This window comes from Diadema setosum, chromosome 8, assembly GCF_964275005.1.
Source record: "Diadema setosum chromosome 8, eeDiaSeto1, whole genome shotgun sequence".
In the NCBI taxonomy this organism is placed as follows: domain Eukaryota; kingdom Metazoa; phylum Echinodermata; class Echinoidea; order Diadematoida; family Diadematidae; genus Diadema; species Diadema setosum.
Window position 1 is genome coordinate 37,300,661 of NC_092692.1, and position 21,456 is coordinate 37,322,116.

At 40.7% G+C, this 21,456-nt stretch overlaps 1 pseudogene; it reads right to left on the bottom strand.

The window, feature by feature from the left end:
• LOC140231413 (axin-1-like) overlaps positions 1-19,986 on the bottom strand; it is a 44,561-nt pseudogene extending 24,575 nt beyond the window's left edge.
• Positions 19,987-21,456: the final 1,470 nt, after the last annotated feature.

Sequence of the window (21,456 nt, forward strand, 5' to 3'; positions counted from 1 at the left end):
GGGAGGTGGACTGTGAAAGATTCGGCAAGCTCTGCATTTGTTGATATGATTATCCATAACAAGGTGTTTGTGCATGTGCATTGCTTCCGCTCACGGGCGCAAGTGCGACCAGTAAACCAGCGTTTGAGCACAATGGCTACCTCTTTCACCCCTTACTTCCCCCTTTTCTGTATTCTCTCCTCCTCCTCCTCCCTATTCAACCCCCCCCCCCCCGTTTTTTCCTATCCCTTTCATCAATTTCTTGCCGCCACCAGGCTCGTTTGCATCCAAATACAGCCACAGCTCTTAAACTGCACAATTACCAACGCTGCTACACACAATGCAGCCACACACACACTCACAGAGATCCGTGCTGCTTGTTGTACGTGGTTCATGGGTGTGTGCACGCACATTTGTGTGTGTGTGCGCGCACGCTTGTGTGTATGTGTATGTGTGTGTGTGTGTCGGTGCTCTGCATTATTTTGCCCCTCTCTTTCTGGTCCTGGTAGTAGCATCGTTTTTCCGAGTACTCCAAAATTGGATGTGGTTACCGCAGTCATTAGGAAAGTTGACAGCGGCTTAGCTCATCAAGAGGCCGACCCAGGAAAAAGAGAGAGAGATAGTGGGAGAGCGAGGGCGGCATTCTATTCAGGATCAACTCATTTGGGTGCCCAATATGGCATCTCACTCTCATCAGAATCACACATGCATACAATTATCGGCACGGGGGTAGGATCCTCCTGCGGGGCTAGCACAGTGTGGAAGGGGGAAGTCTTGCTTTAATATCCACACAGAACTGGCAGTACTGGCCTTGAAGAGACCATCACACCCTACCCTGTGTTTGCAATTCATTCTTATTCTCATTCTCTTGATTAAGAAAATGACACATAACAAGAAGGGAATTATTTTTGTGAATTAGCCTTTTTCTGTAAATATTCCTTCTATATCTCATAGATAAAAACCACTATTTAAACATGACATGGATACTAAATTAAAAAAAAAAAAAAAAAAAACACAGTCACCAAGCCATCAAAGTTTAAAGGCATAATTTACCATTTGCAGATGAAACAAAAACCCAACATTAGTGCTTTAAAATAGATCTAAAATGTGAGTTAGGGATAGAAACAACCACTGTAAAAATTTGAATCCGTATAATCGATGTTAAGTATTGTTAAGTACACAAAATGTGAACAATAGTTATAATAAGAATCCTTCCAGACTAAACCGTATACAGTTATGGTTTATTGAGAAGCATGCTGATATCTCCCCATATTTTAGGCTTTATTACAAAAATTTTATATGGTAGGATGTTTTGTGATACAACAGACCTACACATATGCATCGAATGTGATATCTTGAACATTATTGAAATCACTGCTCCCAAAGGTAAACTGGACCTTTAAATCATCGAACAACACTTCCAGTTTGACAAGGCCTGCTTCTTGCACAAAACCTGTGAATTTTCCTTCTGGTTTCTTTCAATCCAAAGATTACCCTAAAGAAAAAAAAAAAAAAAAACAAGAAAAAAAAAGAGGAAAAAATTGGGTCCAAATGACCCTCTTTAGAAACACAAAACTACTTACACGCTGGAGTCTGTGAGGGACATGGTGTCATCAGAGATGGCATCGCTGCTGAGCGACTGCAGCTCAGAGTCGTTGTTTGAGGTAGCAGGGGCGATGGCGGCACACCCCGGGTGGTAGGGATTCTGCGCACCCATCAGGCCTGGGTACAACCTGGACAGCCACGGAGGGGGAGAAAGAAGTGATGGAAAAATGTCAAAAGGGAGAAACTTTTTAATGCATCGCTATTTATTAAAGATGCAGTGAAATTTTGCTACTGTGCATACATTCACCAGCAACAAACGCCATAAATAAAAAGGTATTAAATACATCACCATTTATTATACAGATGCAGTGAAACTTTACTATTGTGCTTACACTCACTAGCTGAAAATGAAAATCAACTCTACTACTGTTATATCGATACTCTGGTTGTCTTGACCACCACTTGAGCACGGAGTTGATTTCACCTTTTGCTCTTAAGGAAAGCTAGCACCTCCACTTCCTACAAACTGAGGAATGGTTAATATGTGCCAGAGGCTAATGAAGGAATTACAAAAAAAAAAATGTGGTATCATACACTACTACTTAAAAGCAATTTGATTTCATCAATTACGACTCTATAAGATTTACTGAAGACGAGGAAATGAGCATTGCTTACTGTAGAAGCTGCTACAAATTCAGCAAAGGGTGAAATTTTTCACCAATTTCACAAATCACTGTTGAACCGTGAATTTGACATGTGAAAATATCGCCACCTGATGCACTAGTGGAATGAACGAACAGGCATTAGTGCGCTATGATAGCCTGGGTGTCAAGTCGTGCAAACATCTCACGAAAATGTAATCTGTGACCTCATTCGCAAAAAATAACAGCTTTAATACAGTATTCACTCTTTATACACTTTGCAATTCCTCAGATGAGATGACAGACATTCCGTAACAATTTCCATGTTAAAGGGATAGTATAGTATTGGTGGAGATGAGGATTAAGCTTTTTTTGCGTGATGCCAAAAACCATATAGGACAAAGCATGGTCATTCTAAGAGGAATTCAAAGTTTATTTAATGAAAATCGGTTTGGGAATGGCTGAGACATCCAAAAACAAAGAAAAACAAAGCGATCCTAATAGGCTTAAAAGAAGAGTCCCACCTTTTACTACGATCGCTCTGTTTTGGATATCTCAGCCATTTCAAAACCAATTTTCATAAAATAAATGTTGAATTCCTCTTGGAGTTACATGCTCTTTCACATTTCATAAGAGGTTTCTCATCATCTCACGAAGAAATGTTAGAAACCTGAAGTTAGGTCTCAACCAAAACTAAATGATCCCTTTAACTAATTAAAGGAGACAATATTTTGGCATATTGTCAGGTTTTTTAAATGTCTTTAGAGTTGTGTAAAATTATAACACCGAGAAAATGCATGGCACATAGGGCCTATACAGCATACTTTGCTCAAAAAAGGGCTTCAGCATTCGGTGTTAAGGTTCGAGTCAGTCAACGGAAGAATTTAGCTCACTTTTATCATGGAGGTAGAAAAGAGACTACCTCCATGCTTTTATGAAAGTGCACCATCCATAGTTCAACATTTCTCCTTCACTGGAAAGCTTAAATGACTGGTCATTTCAAATAAGAATGTGATCAGTCCTACTGGGAGCTATATCAGAGGTATTAGCAAAGCTTGATTACATTTATCATAAGCCACCAATGAGTTTCTAACAAGGCTAATGCTCATACAGAGGAGTGCAAAGTTGGCATGTCACAGCCATAAAATTGTCGATGGGCACCAGAGGAGCGAAGCAGTACTAGCCCACTGAATGGTACAATTTGGCCCTGGGGGCTGAGTTTGCCCAATCCGATGCCCCAAATTCATTTCCAACAATCCCAGGAATGCACAGCCCCCTCTCTGGCCCTATCTGACCAATCCATTTAGGACAAGCAAACACAACCTGACCACCGCTAGCCACACTACAACGAGGCTAGCCTTACCGAACGAACACCCCTCACACAGCTTGCTGGGAATCAAATACCCTATTTACTCTATTTCCCTATACCCTCACTACTCCAATGGTCTCTGGACATGTAGTCCTAACTATCAGACCCATTTCTGCAAAAGGACAGGATTACATACTGCAGGAGCAAAAGCTGATAATTAATTCACAAAATCAATTTGCTCTTTAGCAGGTATTCAATCTTCAGAGGTACACTTGTATAAAATGCAAAACTGGAATTGTGCCTTTAACTCATTTGAGTTTATAAAGTTTCTTCATTGAGCACTGGGAGTGAAGTAAACATGTCAGAGTCAGTTACAAAGTCTTGACTGCGGAATAAAATGGGATCTGATTCACCTATATTCAAGGTGATTGCTATAAAACACAAGTAAAAAAAGACAACAGCAAGAACAGGGCACAATACCCCAAAATATGCTGCGTTGCTGTAGAGGGTCTGAACCCGAGACTAGTGCAAGCAACTGATACTGGGTTCTGCATATGTGCAAATGGCACTTTGTTTGGACATTCCAGTACCGTTGGTCAAAGGTCAAATGAACTATAATAAAAAGGGGAAAAATGAGGCTGATGGAAGTCCTTCAGCCCAACGCTATCCTCTCCGCGCATTCACAGGGAGGGGTCCTGGGGGAAGGCTCCCTGTCCACACTGTTCCGATTCCTTATTTTTCTTGAAACACGAGGCTCATCCCGGGTTCAGTGTACATGTGTAAGTGACTTTCTCACATCCGCATACAGAATTATGCAGAGCTGATGTTCTGAACTTGAGAGAGGAATACTCACTTTCACACACACACACACACACACGTAAATCAGGTTGTAAGAGCATACACATTGTAGATATGGAACCATACTTCTAATAGGAAGAGTAGACCTACATGATATGGCACCATTCGTTTTGCTATGCGCACTAGGGTTACATCCCGCAAGGTGCTCCACATCTCGTAAAGACCAAGAGAACTAATGGTTGCAATATCATCTCATCGCTAGAAAGGCATTCCTTCTGATAAAGGCGAAACTCGCAAAGAAAAAAATTCTCATTTCAACATATAAAATCATAAACTTATGCTTTCGTTAGCCCTACCTAGTCCCGCAAATACACATTAGTGTGAGTCAAGCAGAGAACTTTCTCTACACACCATACGTCAGAATGATCCTATGATACTCGAGATTTGACAAGGCCTTTGAACATTCAATGAATCGCAAACAATACCTTCTGCACTACTGAGTTACTTTGGAATATCAAGACTCGACATGAATAAACTCCTACACATGTACAATAACCATGCACATTTGCTCATTCATTTATCACAACTCAACATACAGTGCAGTTCAGCTCCTTTCGAACCTCAAATGAGGGAGAAAAAAATCCACTGCGGCCAAGTGCGAATGACTGCATGCAGCAAAAAAGCGCGATGCGAGGGGGGGGGGGGCAGACACACTCGCTCTCTCGGAGCTGTTACATAGCCTCAGGGTCACAGAAAATTAATTCTGGCCTCCTACAAGCAGGGAACCCCAAAAATGTTCGTCCTCTGTGCAAAGCAAGCCCCTTTTCTCGTTTGGTCGCTGTTTAGACAAAGTCCGACTGTCGTGTGATCTCGGGGGCCAGGACCACACAAATGCTCTGTGGGACACCATTTTCTCATTTTCTTCCTCCTAACTTATTCACTGTCAATTTCAAACTGCGCCCCATCCCCCCATCCCCACCCCGCTTTCCACACTTCTCCACTTGACTTCCAGTTGCTATTCACTATACACAGTTTGCATCTCTGTGCACCTAGACTGGAATTGCAGTAGTCACTCCTCTTGCTAAATATTTTAATACCTCAAAGGAGTGGCTTTTGGTTATTATCTCCAAGTGCGCTGACAATAATCTTAATTTCACTGCAGGTTCGCGTCAGGAATGACCGCCAAAATTAGTACTAAGATATTGATGAATTCCTTCGGTTTCAATGTAAAAGATTTTTTTTTGTAAATTCTCCCCATCTCCCACGAGCAACTAGGTAAAATCAAATTCATGCTAAACCGCAGATGACCAGATAACGCAAGATCCTTTATCTAGTATGCCTACAATGTAATGTTAATCAATATGCCTATATATGATACACTATGATACTCATTTCACATGCATGTATACACCTAATGTGAATGGTCATCTGATTATTGAGAATGCCTTTCATACATGAAATAATTTCTAAAAACACAAATGCATTTGGGTGGATTTGTTCAAGGTAACTGTACAACTGCCATGCCTTTTTACAATGTATCACCGTGGCCTTGAAAATTTTCATTCATAAAGCATTCAGAGCATTAATTTACACATGTGAGACACTGAGCAATTTACCATTTTACATCGCAGGTTTACAAAACATGGAAATTAATCTGCATGCAAATTACAGCAAATCCAGACTCAAGTCTCCAATGAGCCATGGAAACTGGTGCTGGCCAAAATTCAAGATGTCTGACCAATAACAAGACACCAGAATGTCCAAACGTCTTACATTTTTCACCCATTAAATACGACTGCATTTTCTCCCATTCCTCACTGTCCTGCAAGACGCGCAATAATTCCCGAGGCAGAATTCGCTCCACAGAAGTGAATCTAGTCACGAATGCCCCCTTTCATTACAGGGTCAGTGATGTACGCACAGGAAGACAGAAATGGTGCTAGACTCCAGTTACCAGACCCTTCAATGCTGAAAGGTGCACACGAACGCAGGGAAATTATAACCCCCCTCTCTCACAAAAATTCATTCATTAATCGCAACTTCATATCAAGTCACCATACACCTTGGCAACATCTAATCAATTCTAATAATCCAAAAGAAGACTGTTTATCAAATGTAAAATAAAAGTGTTCAAAAAAAAATTATAATAATAATGGCAAGTACATGCTTCGGAAGTATAATCATCCATTATTAATACAGTATCTTATCGCAAAACCCTTTTAGGCATTCATTACGTTTCATAGAGAATTACTCAACGCATTATGTGCTCACTTGTGTACATCTATGCCTCTAAAGTTGTATCTAATTGTTAAGGAGGCTGGTGCACAAGACTATAACAGAAGACCACCAATCCGGCCTCACTGGTATACCACTGATTGGTAAACTGGACGAAAGCCAATCAAAACTTGGGGCAGAAGTACTATGGAATCTGCCTCGAAAAAGCATGGTGTCAGTCAACTGGGTATATCACTCGGGGGTTATTGCTTTCACTGGGGTAGTTTCAGCCAAAGTATCACACAAGATGAAACTGAAGGACAAAATGCTAATATTTTTACCTGTTTTAGTATACCCACATGTTGTATGTTATCTCTTCAATTTAAGTCTCTTGGAATACTTTGCATACCCCATGGCATTACAGGCAGAATGAGCACTTGTTTTATCTTGACACGCTCTGATTTTTCATGGCCAGTAACAAAAACTAATGCTTGATATATTCTTTTCAAGAAAGTTCTTCCAAAAAATAATACTGCACTGACACGATAAAGCAAAACAATGCTAACAAAGCAAAATTTTACATGTTACCCAATGATAGTTGTGACAACTACAGAAAGGGTAACAATTTTCTTCTTATTTTTTGCATAGGTTGGTACATTGTAGGCCCACACCTTTTATCTAGAAGAACCGTGACATCCTGCACAAGCGCACATGGATGTTCATCTTCATATTTTTTTTTTTTTTGGGGGGGGGGGGTGGGCAAAGAATGCATCAAGTGCACATCATCTAAGCCTATGAAGTCTGTCTATAGTATAAACAATCATCAACGAGAGCAGAAAAAGCATGGTAAAGGTGACATTCATGGCAGTAACTTCCCCTTGTTTATTTTCGATGTACTACGTCAATATGTGCATGCACCCACATTCCACACCACTTGAGAGTGTGCACACTCGCTGCAAACTCGGTGTTCCATTTACTGGTGGTGGCTGCGATGTATGTTTGATTTATCAATATGCACCACTCCAGCGTGTTTGGGACGCACTCTCACAGACCCGCTTGAAGCGCCAGAGAACCGCACAGAACTGCACGTACCACACATAACATACAGCTCCATCATCTCAAAAAAATTTTGGTTTTTTTTGACAATCATTCTCCCAACACAAGTATGATGACATAAATAATACATGTGTGTGTGTGTGACTTTTGAACAAAACAGAAAATGTATTCAGAGCCCGTTTGTTGTAGGAGTATTTTGATAGAGAAATACGCCATTTGTAGATCAACTATGACACTCAACAGAAATCGCTCTTATCAACTCCCCTTTTACCCCCATCAAAATAGATAGAAAGCACATTCTGATTTTGGCCATTATAGACCTGTAAAAGGAAATTTGGTGAATCAATGGTATTACATGCACAAAAAAAGAAGAAAGAAAAAGGGGAGAAAAAAAGGGTCACAGTGATCCTCTTCACAAATCTGCAACCCCTAAACTGAAGGTCCTAATAATTTGTTATCACTATTACATAACAGAACCCAAATGTAAACCCCTTGGAAGTGATGCAGTTCTAAAGCAAACAGTACCCCCTGAACAGCATGGCAGTAAACTACACAAAAGGTATCTCCTTAGTCTAATCATCAGACCCTAAGGATCATATCTTGGCATCTTGACCTCTGCCACAGACTTATATCTGAGCTCGGGGTCGTCTAATTTCCTCTGTGACACCTTTTAGCCTACATGTTTAAGTTATATCCAAAGGACTGAAGTCCGACTTTGGAGTAATGCTATAAACTTCACTGTTATTAATCTGTCATGCCTTTGATAATATTCTCAGTCACAATCAGATTAACACTGATTTGCAATACAGATGAGATGTACACAGCAAAATGAACATTTGATGGAGTAGTGAAGTTGCAGAAATCACATTCAACAAGCCCATGGCAATGACTTGACTTGGGGGAATCAATAATTTTGAAAATGTTTTCCCTGCTAGCTGTATCTTTTATCAAAAATTCAAAGGTCTGAACGGGACCACCATTTTATCAGGGTATTCATAACAGTAGAGATTTGAAATAAATAATCAAATAGTATAGGAGCCTTGAACACATTGTGACACTTTGAGCTTTCTAGTACAGTCCTACATATCACTTTGTCCTTTAAATGAACATATAGTGCAATCATTCATGTAACAGCTCTCCTAATCAAAATTGAAAAAAAAAAATAAAAACACCATTAAAAGGAATTTACTATAATTCTGTAGAAAACCTGGCAGTCCTGCTTTTATTTTTTTTTTTAATAAAACCTGCCACAAGGACATAGTTTTCATTTAATCTTGCTGGAGCACTTCAGAAATTCTGAATTTGTAGCCATATTCTTTTCTACACACCAAATCCAAGGAAAGTGTGATGTTCTTGAACTATGGGCAAATAACTTAAGGTGAATAGTGCAATGCCCGCACACTACATGTATGCTACATTATAGGCGTACACAACACTCCTCTCAACATTCTGCCCAAACCCCCCCCCCCCCAAAAAAAAAAAAAAAAAAAAAAACAATGAACTTCTTTCAGGAGGCTGCACAACAGTCAGGAATCAAGTGTCTTGTGGACAGCACACTGATTATCAGAATAAATATATACCAGCAGAAAGGATGGGAAGAGAAAAAAAAAAAATGCCACTTCGGTAGTCACGGCTGAATAGCTATTTGTACACCAGCGTGGTGTCCAGTGGTGTCCGCACCGGAAAGACTACCTTTGTAGGCAGAACCATTCTGTGTTTGCTCCCTCCACTTGATCTCAACAACCAAGAGTTAATGACAAACGATGGGTTACTGGAATCAACCTCAGCGGATTAGGCCCCCCTTCTCCTCACAGAGAGCGATCAACTACAATTTATTGGGGGGCACGTTGCCGCCGCCTCTTGTTCGCTTGTTCTGCTCCTTCCCATGTGTATTATATGCATAACATAAATACAGTCTATATTTACACAATTTATGACAGGAAGAATAAACGGCATGGGAAGTGCATGTCAACAAAGAAAAAAAAAATGAAATTAAAAATAGAGTGCCCTGGCACACAAAGCCACACCTACAGGTTGTAGGCCCAGGGCATGGAAAGAATTCAACCAGAGGATGAATGTGTCATGGTGAGCTCAATTCTTGACTAACTATGCTCACCTACATTCTTGACTAACTATGCTCACCTACATCCACAATAAGTTCATACAACATTGCATGTCTCTGGAACTGATGCATCTGGCTGTGAAGAATGTGAAACACAGGTACTGTATATGTGTATGTGTCTTTCATGGCAGCTAATTGCAAAAAGCAATGTCACCACAATATATGACTCTGAAGGCGGAATTAGGAGTCAGCAACAGTAGCGTCCGCAGTAAAACCAAGGTAGGGCAGATGTTTCTCCACATATTACATCTGCCACTGCCTGAAATGAGCAGTGACCAAACGACAAGGATGGTCACACTCCGGACAATCAGCCGCCACAGAGAGAGAGAGCGTGAGAGAGAGAGAGAGAGTTTGAGAGAAAAAAGGGGGGGGGGGGGGTAATGAGCGTTGAGAAGTACAGTGAGGGGTCGTAGGCAGTGCATGACCGTGCAGAATGCGGTTAAATTAGATTGGACGGAGAAGAGAAACAACAGGCAAGTTGGTCTCCCCATCAAGGGCGGTTGTTATCACAGTACATAAACAGTGTGGGTATATGCCACCAGTGGGAGAATCACAACCATTATTAGTTTTCTGGTGTCGTGAGGCAAGCAAGCAGAGCACAACGACAACTCAGTCGACGACGACAACGACAACTGCAAGCTTTCCCGCTGCCGTTTTTACGAGCGATACAAATCTAGAACGCCTAATGCTGCCATTGAAGTGCATTGGGGTCGAAAGAAAAACCTCCATATTGCCTAGATGTGCATGTCAAAGCCATACTGTACCTTGTTGAACAAAGCATAACTCCCCTCCCAAATAAAATTAATTGCAACCAACACAATCATTGCCACTCTTCATTTGGCAGATCTTTAATCAAATAAAATAATACAGAGAGATACAAGTCTTTACGCTAGCATATATTCACAAGAAGCTAACAGTGCTTCTTCTCAAAATTCAGATAAACACACACACAAATACACAATGTAGCACCAGCTTCTCTTGGTATGGACAAAAACGGAAAGGAAGGAAATTACACAAGCCTACTCAAGTGCACTTGCTGTAAGGCACACACAGCACAATGCAAAGCCCCAATTCTTCTCACAAATTGAATCGAATCAAATAAAGAAATTCTCTTTCGGCCGAATCGCTGCAGCTATTGGAGTTTCTGCCCATTGTCTGAGGAGTTTGCCTTTGCTGAACAGTTGGCGAACATCCATAATTGGGATTCTGTGGTTGCCTTGTAAAGAAATGTGGCAGCGTCCACCTGCATCAAAACTATAAGTCAATTTCTTTTATAATATGTGATTTCCATCAGATGCGAGTGATGAAACTTTCGTGTCTTTAATAGGTGACTTCATCGCAAACAATTGATGCCCAAGGACGGGGGAACCGTTAGGAACGGACACAGGCATCGTGGGCAAATTTCACTGTGCAAAGAAAGCTGTGTTCTAAACAACAACATACACACTCTGACATCTCAAAAGACATCAGCATCGAAGCCAAAGAAAAGGTTACGCTCACACCACAAACAGCCCAAGATCTTCTCGCCAATGCAACGCTCTCAAGTTTTCTTTGGAGATGAGCTTCATCTCATCAGAGAGTGGGTGAAAGCACACTGTACTAGCTGAATTCATATATTTGTAAATTTAGTTCTTACAGCACAATGACACTCAATATTCATGTCACTTATATGATACAAAGAAAAATCAAACCTACAGAATGGTGAAAATTTCATAAAAACTGAACATGAATCATAAAAGTAACAGGATCTTCCATATGTAGTGTTTTTCAGTGAAGAGTAATTTTGCTCCCAATCACATTATGCAAGGATAGGCAATGTTGCTACCTCAAAATTTTCCAAATTGTTTCAAAAATACAAAAATTGTGTTTGCCACAAACATTACAACCCCTCCAAACCTTTCTTTCCATTTTTTTTTGAAGTCCTCACCTACATATGTAGCACACATTGTTGCTACCACAACTTTTAAATGCATTTCAAATTTTTACTTTATGAGTTCAGCAAAAGAAATAAGAAAAGACAGATCATGTATAGGTCAGTAGGAAAATAATTACTCAATTATTTAATTGCTTTATATGTTACGTGGTGAGAAATTTGATTTTTTTGTGATAATGCAAATTCAATAACTTTTTTTTTTTATACATCCAATTTTGACTACTATTTCTTAGTGCCAACAAGGACAATTATGGTTAGATTTGATCCTTCACTCTCAGTGGTATTTTGAACCAACATTCAAGCGTTATCTTAATACAGTGCATCCATTTTAAGTGATTAGACCAGACCCAAGTTTACAAAACTCATATATTTTAATTATGTTAATTGTCCAGATTACTCACAGGCAATGCACCTGTATGTTTATTTTCTGAAGGAGCTGGGTACCAGAAATTTATTGATCTGCTACAAAACTGAAGCAAAACAGGGTACTGTAACAATTACAGGTGTGTCTCAATGACACTTTGGAAGTCCATGATGAATCTACTGGATCCCACTGCCACAATTTCCTTTACTTCGTATCAGAGATGTGAATCATTACTCTCTATGCACCATAACTTCCTATGTGAGATACGAATTGGTATTCTCTACAACGTTGTATGTACCAACCTTTCTTGATATTTCTCTATGTGCTGCCTGTGGTGTGATGTCCTGAACAGCATGTCAGCTGTCAGGGAGCCCGGCGCCGGGAGGTCTGAGAGTTCCGCGTCCTCGTGGAGCGTTGGAAGATACCCTGTGTGTGCGTGATGGCTGCTGCTGGCATTGCTCGAGCAGCCTTCAGAACTCTTCGGGCTCACGCCACCATTGTTCACATATTGCACATAAACATCCGATTTCAGGAACATCGGGTATGACGTCTCCCGCATGTACTGTTCCACCTCCGCCTGGCTGGCATCAAAGAGGCTGCTGTTGACAGAGTTCGTCCTGATACAATCTGCGACATGGTTCCGTGTCGCAGTCTCTAGCCGGACGACCTGCTGGCCGTCCTTCTTAATAAATCTCCGATAGATCAACTTCGCCAGGTCGGCCCGGACGGGGTCATTGTTCGGCTTCTTCTTGAATCCCTGAGTGGCAAGCCAGAACATGAGCGGGTTCTCCGCGTTCTCCTGGACAAGGTAGTGTTTGAAGAGCTGGATCCCGTCCTCGTCCGCGAGCAGGGCATGCAGGGACTCGGTCCATCTCGTGTACGGCGGGGTGATGGAGGCTGACCCCTCAGGTTCGAACCCCAGCGGTGCCTCATCCTGCGTCCCTTCCTTGGTGTCCTTCACGAGGTTGGATCGCCGCGGCGTCCCGCCCGAGTGGTCGCTGGTCTTTCCGCTCTTGACGGAGGAGGACACGCTCCCCCGGTCCTCTGTCTCCTCGCCCGGGACGGGAGGGCGCTCGCTCAGTTGGCTTCCCCCACTGTCAGCCAAGTACCTAAACACAGACAAACTCATGTTGATTGGCCACCATTCCTTTCGCGGTCGATGAAGTCCCTGCTATAGCGATGATCCTGGCTCCATCCTTGGCCGCCTGAAGAAGTGAATTCCACACTCTCCAGATTTAACCTGGGCCTCAAGTTGGTATCAGTGTTTTGCCGTTCAAGGAGCTACCTGCAAAGACACAAAGGAAAATGTAACAGCATTATATTATAAAAGGAACCATCACCATACATATTCTTAGTAATATTAGCATGTCCTCTGTGAGTATTTGCAAAATGTGTTCAGTGTTCTACACAGCACATCACTTCATTCTTTTCATTCTAAATTCATACAACAGAATGGATTCGAATAACATAAAAAAGCAAAATGAAATGCAATGGATTTCACATAAATATACTGCCCAATGTACTCAAATGTAAAAAAAACAAAAAAAAAATAGGAATATGAAAGGAAATTCCAAATCAACACTCCATAAAACCTCACTGGTACAAATCAAGAGAAGCCTTTCTAGACAAAAACAAAAAAACAAAATCTCACAATATTTATAACACATATAACAAGAAAAGCGTGATTTTTACAGAGAAGTGGGTTCCTTTGCAGCACAAGTCCACAGTTCAAACTTTTTTTTTTTCTCTCCCCTGATCCTTAGACTGCCAGGTGAAGCCATTAAACCCAAGCAATCTACCCTCAACAAAATGCACCATTTTGAGATTTGCCAGTCAAGGTGAAAGGTCAACTCTGGCATATGCCGAGTGCAGCCACCACTAGCATTCCAAATTTACCTGTAATTTGCCACATACTCCATCCCCCCCCCCCCCAAAAAAAAAAAAAAAAAATCAAAGTACTACAATGCTATGAAATCATACTGCACATAACTTCACCAAAAAACACTCTCTTCTCCTGCAGAGCTGTAGATGCACAGGATTGTGCTAGCTGCTTATTTCATTGCTTTCCAATTCCCTACACATACAGCGTGCATTACTGTAACATCCAAAGCAATACACACAGAATGTGGATATGAAGATTTACACATTCAGCGCCACACAATACGGTAAATATGGAAATGCAATGGTTAACTCTCTCAAAAGCGCACTTCTCACAGACATGTCACAACACAGTCAGTCCTCACTGGTAGGCTAAAAACTTGCCACAAAATTCAATCTACACAATAATCTTGCCAGGAAGGCAAAAATCTACCTTTCTATGACCGAAAATACGGTTACACATGCCTCGCAAAAATTCTACTCCTTCGTATTTTCATTACTCAACGACCGGAAAAGCAGAGTGAATGCGAGCATCGGCCGCCGCCATTGCACATGCCAAGCAAGTGGGAGCGCGAATGGCGGGTACATATGTAGCTGCCGGTAGTTACTGTGTGGACATGTGCATTTGCTATGCACAGAATTGAAGCATACATAATAAATGTGGACTGAAAAGGCTGCCATCTTATTAACATACATTAAGGTCACATCCAATCTCCATACAACCTTTCTCGATGTAGCATCTCTTCACGAAGGGAGGAAAAAAAAAGAAGGAAGGAAAGCAAGCACACAGCCTCTGTCTACTCAAATCTTAGCAGAAGAGAGGGAGGGAGAAAATTCCCTTCACTTTCTGGACGGCTTCCGAACCCTGCAGTATACAATAAAGAGTATCTGGCCTGCTCATGATAATTTAAGATCCCCTCCATTCACTGCTTACTCTTTCTCCCTCAGTACCCCTGCCTCCCTTTACAAAAGCAATTCAATGTGTTGTGTTGTGCTATTGAGGCTCACTGGGCCCTTTTTTTTTTCTTCTTTTCTCATTTCTTTCTCCCTTCTCTTCACTCCTCTTAATAGTAGACTTGCAGGCCAGTGCAGAGCTTTGAATAGCTACTGCCCCCTTTTGTTGCACAGAAATCCTCAGCCTTAGCTTCTGGCATGGCAGGCTAGCTGCAAGATTGTTCATGTTTTTGTCAAAGGTCGTGGGTTAGGCATAATATTATGAAAGGGGGGGGGGGGTTAATGGAGGTAAAATTTTGTACCTCCTAGTCTATACTTTCTATTAACAAAGCTGCAATTGCATTTTGTCTCCCTCTGACTACACAGGCTCACCAAAACATCAAAAATGATATTTAAGATGGTTTTAGAATGTCTACATTTTTATAAGACATCACTGTTGAGTAGACTTTCTTTGCATGGGTGTGTGTTTTCATACAGTTAACTTTGGTACTCTGTTCGTCCCAACGTAAGACTGTCCCTTGATAAACTTATCTACGGGGCGTATCTCTTGGAGCTTACCCTGGTCAAATCACGAGCATCAAAAGGTGGCTATCTTCCCTCTTTCACAAAAAATGACAGGTTGAGGATATCATCTAAAGACTGATGATTATCACAATTAGAATGTATGACCCAAAGTCTACAACACACAGTATGTTCCCTGTTATTATCACCATTTTCTTTCATCACATCAGTTTATTTTTGCAAATAGGCTGGGGATATAGAAGAGCACTTGTCTCTGCAGCCACGAAACAAACATGAATGTTATTGAAATCTAAAAGAGATTACCAGCGAGTACATGTTGATAATGGCTGCACCTTTCAATTCAGTGGCATCACATGACTTTCACACAAGATGTGCAATGCAGGACAAGCACATGTGTATATTATGCATAGTCCCACATGTGCACCTGTGTGTGTGTAAACAATTCCTGTATGTGATTCTGCATCAACACATTTTTACAAATTGTGTCAATCTTTTCATTCTGGTTCATGTATTTTTGAAACAATTTGGAAAATTTTGAGGTAGCAACTTTTCTGAAGACTTGTCATTAGACAGTATACTTTCTAATGACAAGTCTTCAGAAAAGACAGACAGGATAGAAGTGGGACTAGCCTATTAAAAATACAGCCACTGACCCCAAAAACCAAAAACACAAGAAAATCATGCTCTGCTTGAACTCTGTAAAAATACACAAATCTGAATATGAAGGAAGCAAAAAAAAGTGTCAAAGTTTCCTATTATACAATATACAGCAGCTAGAGTAAAAACTAACCCGTATGGACGGTGCTTACAATGTCAAAAGGAATAAAGTTGTCTAATGTATCACCTCCAAAACTAGTGATCAAACACTTGATGTTTATGTTTAAATGTTATGTGCTTGTTGCTTTTGTCACTTGATACCAAATGCACAGTACCTGTAAATACAGGATTCACAATTCAGAGAAATTTTGAATGCCTATTCTGAGGAAACAGGAGTATCTTACAAATGAAATTTGGCACAAGTATACCAAATGTATAATCTCAAGCCACTTCTTCACTACTTGCCACACTTGCTTCATATCAACAGATATAATTTTGTGTGTAAATTTTTCAAAACAATTGGAATAGCATACAGCCTGTAAACTGCATACAAACTGCATCATCTAATCATTATTTAAAGGACAAGTTCACCTTCATAGACATGTGGGTTGAGTGAATACAGCAATATTAGTAGAACACATCGGTGAGAGTTTGAGGAAAATCGGACAATCCGTTCAAAAGTTATGAATTCTTGAAGTTTCTGCTCAGTCATGGCTGGATTACCAGACTACTATAGCTTGTGATGTCACTTGTGTACAACGATATAAAGAAAGAATAAAGAAAAATGAACATATTTTCACTTTTCTCGCATAACAAAAGAATACTCATCTTCTCTCTTTCAGAAGGCAGGGGGAATAATATTACCCTTAACATACGTCAGTAGTTCAAGTCGAAGAAATGTGCACTTTATTCAAAAAGTAAATTTTTTTGGAATTCTTTTTATTTTCCTTATATTGTTGTACGCATATGACATCATACACCGTAGCAGTCTTCTCATCCAGCAGTGACTACGCAGATACTTCAAAAATTCATAACTTTTGAATGGATTGTCTGATTTTCCCCATAATTTCACTGAAGTGTTCTGATATTGTTGCATTCACTCAATCCACATGTATACGAAGGTGAACTTGTCCTTGAAAAGATTGTACGTGTTCCTCATGGAAAAACAACATAACCAAGACTTGCAATTTTTGTATGTCCACATTCAAAACTACCAGTGCTGATTGACAATTTTGGTCTCTTTCAAGATTCCTATACGGGAAGCATTTTTTTTCCCTACCATCGATCCTGTTCAATTGTGGGATCATGTATTCCAATGAGGTTTTGCATGATGCCTTGATATAAATTATGTGAAATATACACTGTAAAATACTTCGACTGATAACATTACAGGCCGTATACTGCACTGCTTTCCTTTCAATAAAACACTAATTAGGAACAAGTTTTAAGATGTCAACTACACAGTTAATAATGGATGGGACCAGGCAGCATTTGTCATAAACATACACAGTAGTACGACAGCTACAGTATGTACATTGTACTTACATTATGTACATTGTAACAGTTGAGATTACATTGCATTTTGTGCAATCAATTTTTCACACTGGATTCATTTCAATGCACATTATTATACACGGCAGATAAGATTGTCATTGTATAACTTTATACATCTAGACAAAATCCTGCTAAAAATAGCAATGTGTTATTATTTCAGTACTAGTTCACTGGAGCACAAATTTCCACACTACAACTAGCATAAAGAAAGTATTCCAAGTAACAGTAGACTGGTGATAACTGATATTTTGAAAGAACATAGCTTCATCGCAACGAACCCATCATTACTTCTCCGCACTGCTTTTTTTTTTTTTTTTTATATATCTGAACATATCTGAACTTGCCAAAATTCTGAAGTCTGTGGAGCTGATACAATGCAAAGAGACATTACTTCAAGACAAAAACAAAATCTTGAGAATGTATTGTTACGGACACTTATTTTTTGTTGCTCAGAATTCTGTCGTAAATTGATGAAAATTTTAGCAAAAATAACTTACTTAGGCCCCTATTACAAAGTCCTGAAATTATGAATTTCACAAAATTATGTGGTTTATTCACTGCGATTTTAGGAAAATGTACAATATACTTCAAGATATTCTTTCTGCAAAAAGCAGAAATGCACACTAACCCATTTTTTCTGCTGGTCTGACCTGTCCCCGTCAGATGCCCATACAACACTCGGTATTAAAGGCGCTTACCGGTCAAAACGTCCCCATGTCAAAACGTCCCCGAGCCAAAACGTCCTCGGGTACGACCAAAACGTCCCCGGGCCAAGCTGGCACCAAAACGTCCTCTGGTCAAAATGTTCTATGTCATAAATTTTTTATAAAATCTAAGTAAGTATCACTTATCAATTCATAACGGTAAATGTGAAGAAATTTTGTTATTTAGAGCAGCATTTAGGTAGCTCGCTGCTAGCTAACGTTAGCTGTGCTGCCGTGCGCGGTGTCTGCTCCTATGCAACGCGAATTCGATGCAACGCAGTGATCACCGAGCGAGTAGTTGCGATCAAGATTATTCCCATAAGTAACGTTAGATAAGTGACAAGAAAAAAAAAATGGTGAAAATTCCATTTCTACTGGACTCGAATCTCACTCAGATGCAAGTATTTAGGTTACTGGATAACTAGGTATAGTAGGGTGAGTTTGTGCATGTTTGGAGGTCATTCGACAAACAGGTGCGAAAGTACACTAGCGTCCATATGCGCCAGAGTGTATTTTCTTCATGAATGTGTGCATTTGACCCACAGAGCGCGCGCGGACAAAAGCGGGGACGTTCTGGTACTTGACCCGGGGACGTTTTGGTTGGAACACGGCGGGGACGTTTTGACCCGGGGACGTTTTGACCGGATTCGGCTAAAGGCAGGTCTGCAAAGTCCCATGCGTATACACTGTAGAATGTCATTATTCAATAGAGATTGATGTGTCGGGAATTACAATGTTGTCAATGGTGTCCAGGAATACCATACATTTGTATCTGTTTTATCTGGGCTCAAGTTTGAAACTAGAGAGGATCAGAGCTGCAACCATGCAAAGACAAGTCTACATTATACTGGAGACATTAATATAATTTAAATTGAATTTACGTGCTGTCCATGCACTCAAGTCAGAGTACATTATCTCGTGAACTGATATTTTTCTCGAGTGAATACCCAATTTTTGTCCAAGGCAGGAAAGGAATGATAATCTCTACATTTTTACGTGATTTGTGACAAATTACATTCTAATGTTACACATTACTCAACAAAAAATATCCATAAACCATGACAACACAAACTGTCAATTCACTGGTACAGAACCTACCGACAAGAGTCAGTAGGAACCTATTTAAGATTAAGAATATGTACTATAAATGTGGCTTTATTTCTACTCTTCTAATAGACTGATGGAGCTTCAAAATACTTAGACATGGGTTTGCAAGTGACTATGATAATGCTGATAAAGGAATGAACTGCGTTGCTGCACAATACAGTCGGTCAGTAGACTTTTCGTGCTTGTGCTGTGGTAATAAATACACTGCACAGTCTGCACTCCACTGTGTGCCTCCAGAAATTACGCTTTAAAATACTGCCACATGCACAGAGATCAACACTCCACCACTGCACTGACACTACGCTGTACAACGGTACAGGTACACCACAACTAGCGTGCATTTTCCACAGCACTCGTGTAACATCACGCGCGAGACTCGAAACTGCTCGTCTTCCAAGGCCGACATCCCACGCTGTGTGTACACCCCAAGATTTGGTTATTTTCTTCTGCAGTCCATCAGTGACATCGGGGGCTATATAGGGTCTAGTTATATCCAATGTGATAAATATCCAAGAGTAGTTTACCATCCAGTATGGGACTATCACTGATGATATTTCTTCTTTCACTCTCACCGCCTGTTCCGTTCCAAACGCATCTGCACACAAATAATCGACCCAAGCACAACCTCAACCGACCGCGGTAAACGATGCGATGCGATGCTCTTTACAGGGCTAACCAATGGGAACCCAACGAAAAAGGCCCCGCGAAAGCTACGGGACGGCGATACCAAGCCATACGTACCGTGTGGGCTTGTGTGTGTGTGTGTGTACGAAGCACACTGCTGGCGCTAGGACGTAACTTTTGTATGCACAATGCACGCAGAGCACACGGAGGACTCGCGGGTTATATCTCGCTCCAAAATTAAACCCACCCCGGCCCCGTAAAGTAAAGATACATTTCCTAACGTACCACCAGACTAGCACCGATGATATTCTCAAGTACACCACATCCTCCATAGAAGAATAAACACACAGCAAACGTACCTTACCTTCTCACCTTTCCACGGGAGTAACTATGATCAAAATTACGTCGATGTTCCCATATCCATTGCATTGTATGAAACTGGCAAGTCACTTTGCGGCTACAAGCCAGGGCAGTTTCTCAGTGTTGCAAAGTGCATGAAACATCAAAGCACATGCCCGCCGCCCGAAAAGCTCCCAAAGGGCAGTGACGTAAACACAAAGGAAAAGCCGCACCAATCAGCGAGCACTTCATTAACTCGTACGGACCTGGACTATTTTCAGGTACAGGGGTGTCCAAACCATCTTCAGTGGAAAATTCACAAACTACTCACACATACGGGTCGTGAATAGCCAATTTTTTTGCTATTGCCTTGTATCTGATATGCTCTCTTCATCATACTATATGCTGATGATACAAAATATACTGCAAAATACATCAAAAGACAGAGAATAACACCGTAGATATTATTTGTCCCTCAGACGACCGTAACTAAATAGAACACGTTTCAGTGGCTGCAGTGCTGTATCATTGTACTGCGATACAAGAGAATTACCCCTTTTTTCCTTTTAAACGCAATGTCCCGTATCGGAAACCACACCGCCGACCCCTATGGCATTCGACGCTGCCGCAGGGATGTTCTTTTATATTCTTCAAGAAATACTTGTTTCAAAAATATCCGAACATTTCTCCCTCAACTTTACACCCCCCCCCCTTTCTTTTGCTAACCATGATATTGTACCCGGCGATTATCAAACAAAATGGTGCGAACGCGATTACCACTCTTCCATATGCTTGAGTTTCATCGCAACTTCCACCGATATTTAGCCATTTTAATTGCTGCCTTTTAAAAGTCTGGCTCCTCTATAAAATGTTGTTTGGGCGGTTTTCCCAACGCTGGCCAACATTCCATCAATGAGGAAGAAGCAGGGTCGTATAACTTTATTACACTGGTTGTAAACTTCGTCGGTAACGTTTTAGTTGTTGGCAGTACCCATCACTGTAGTCTGTACTCTTTTTTTGTCTCTTTTCGTCTTCCCCCTTTTTTTTTCTCCGACTACCACTTACAAGTATATCTTTATTTTGTATACCATTTCTTTCCTTTGCATTTATCCATTTTCTCTCCCTTTTTGCTTACAATTAAATGTTGCTCCCTCCTCGTCACTCTGATACTGAATTCTCTAAGCTCATTCTCCATTATAAATCTTTTTTCCTTTCC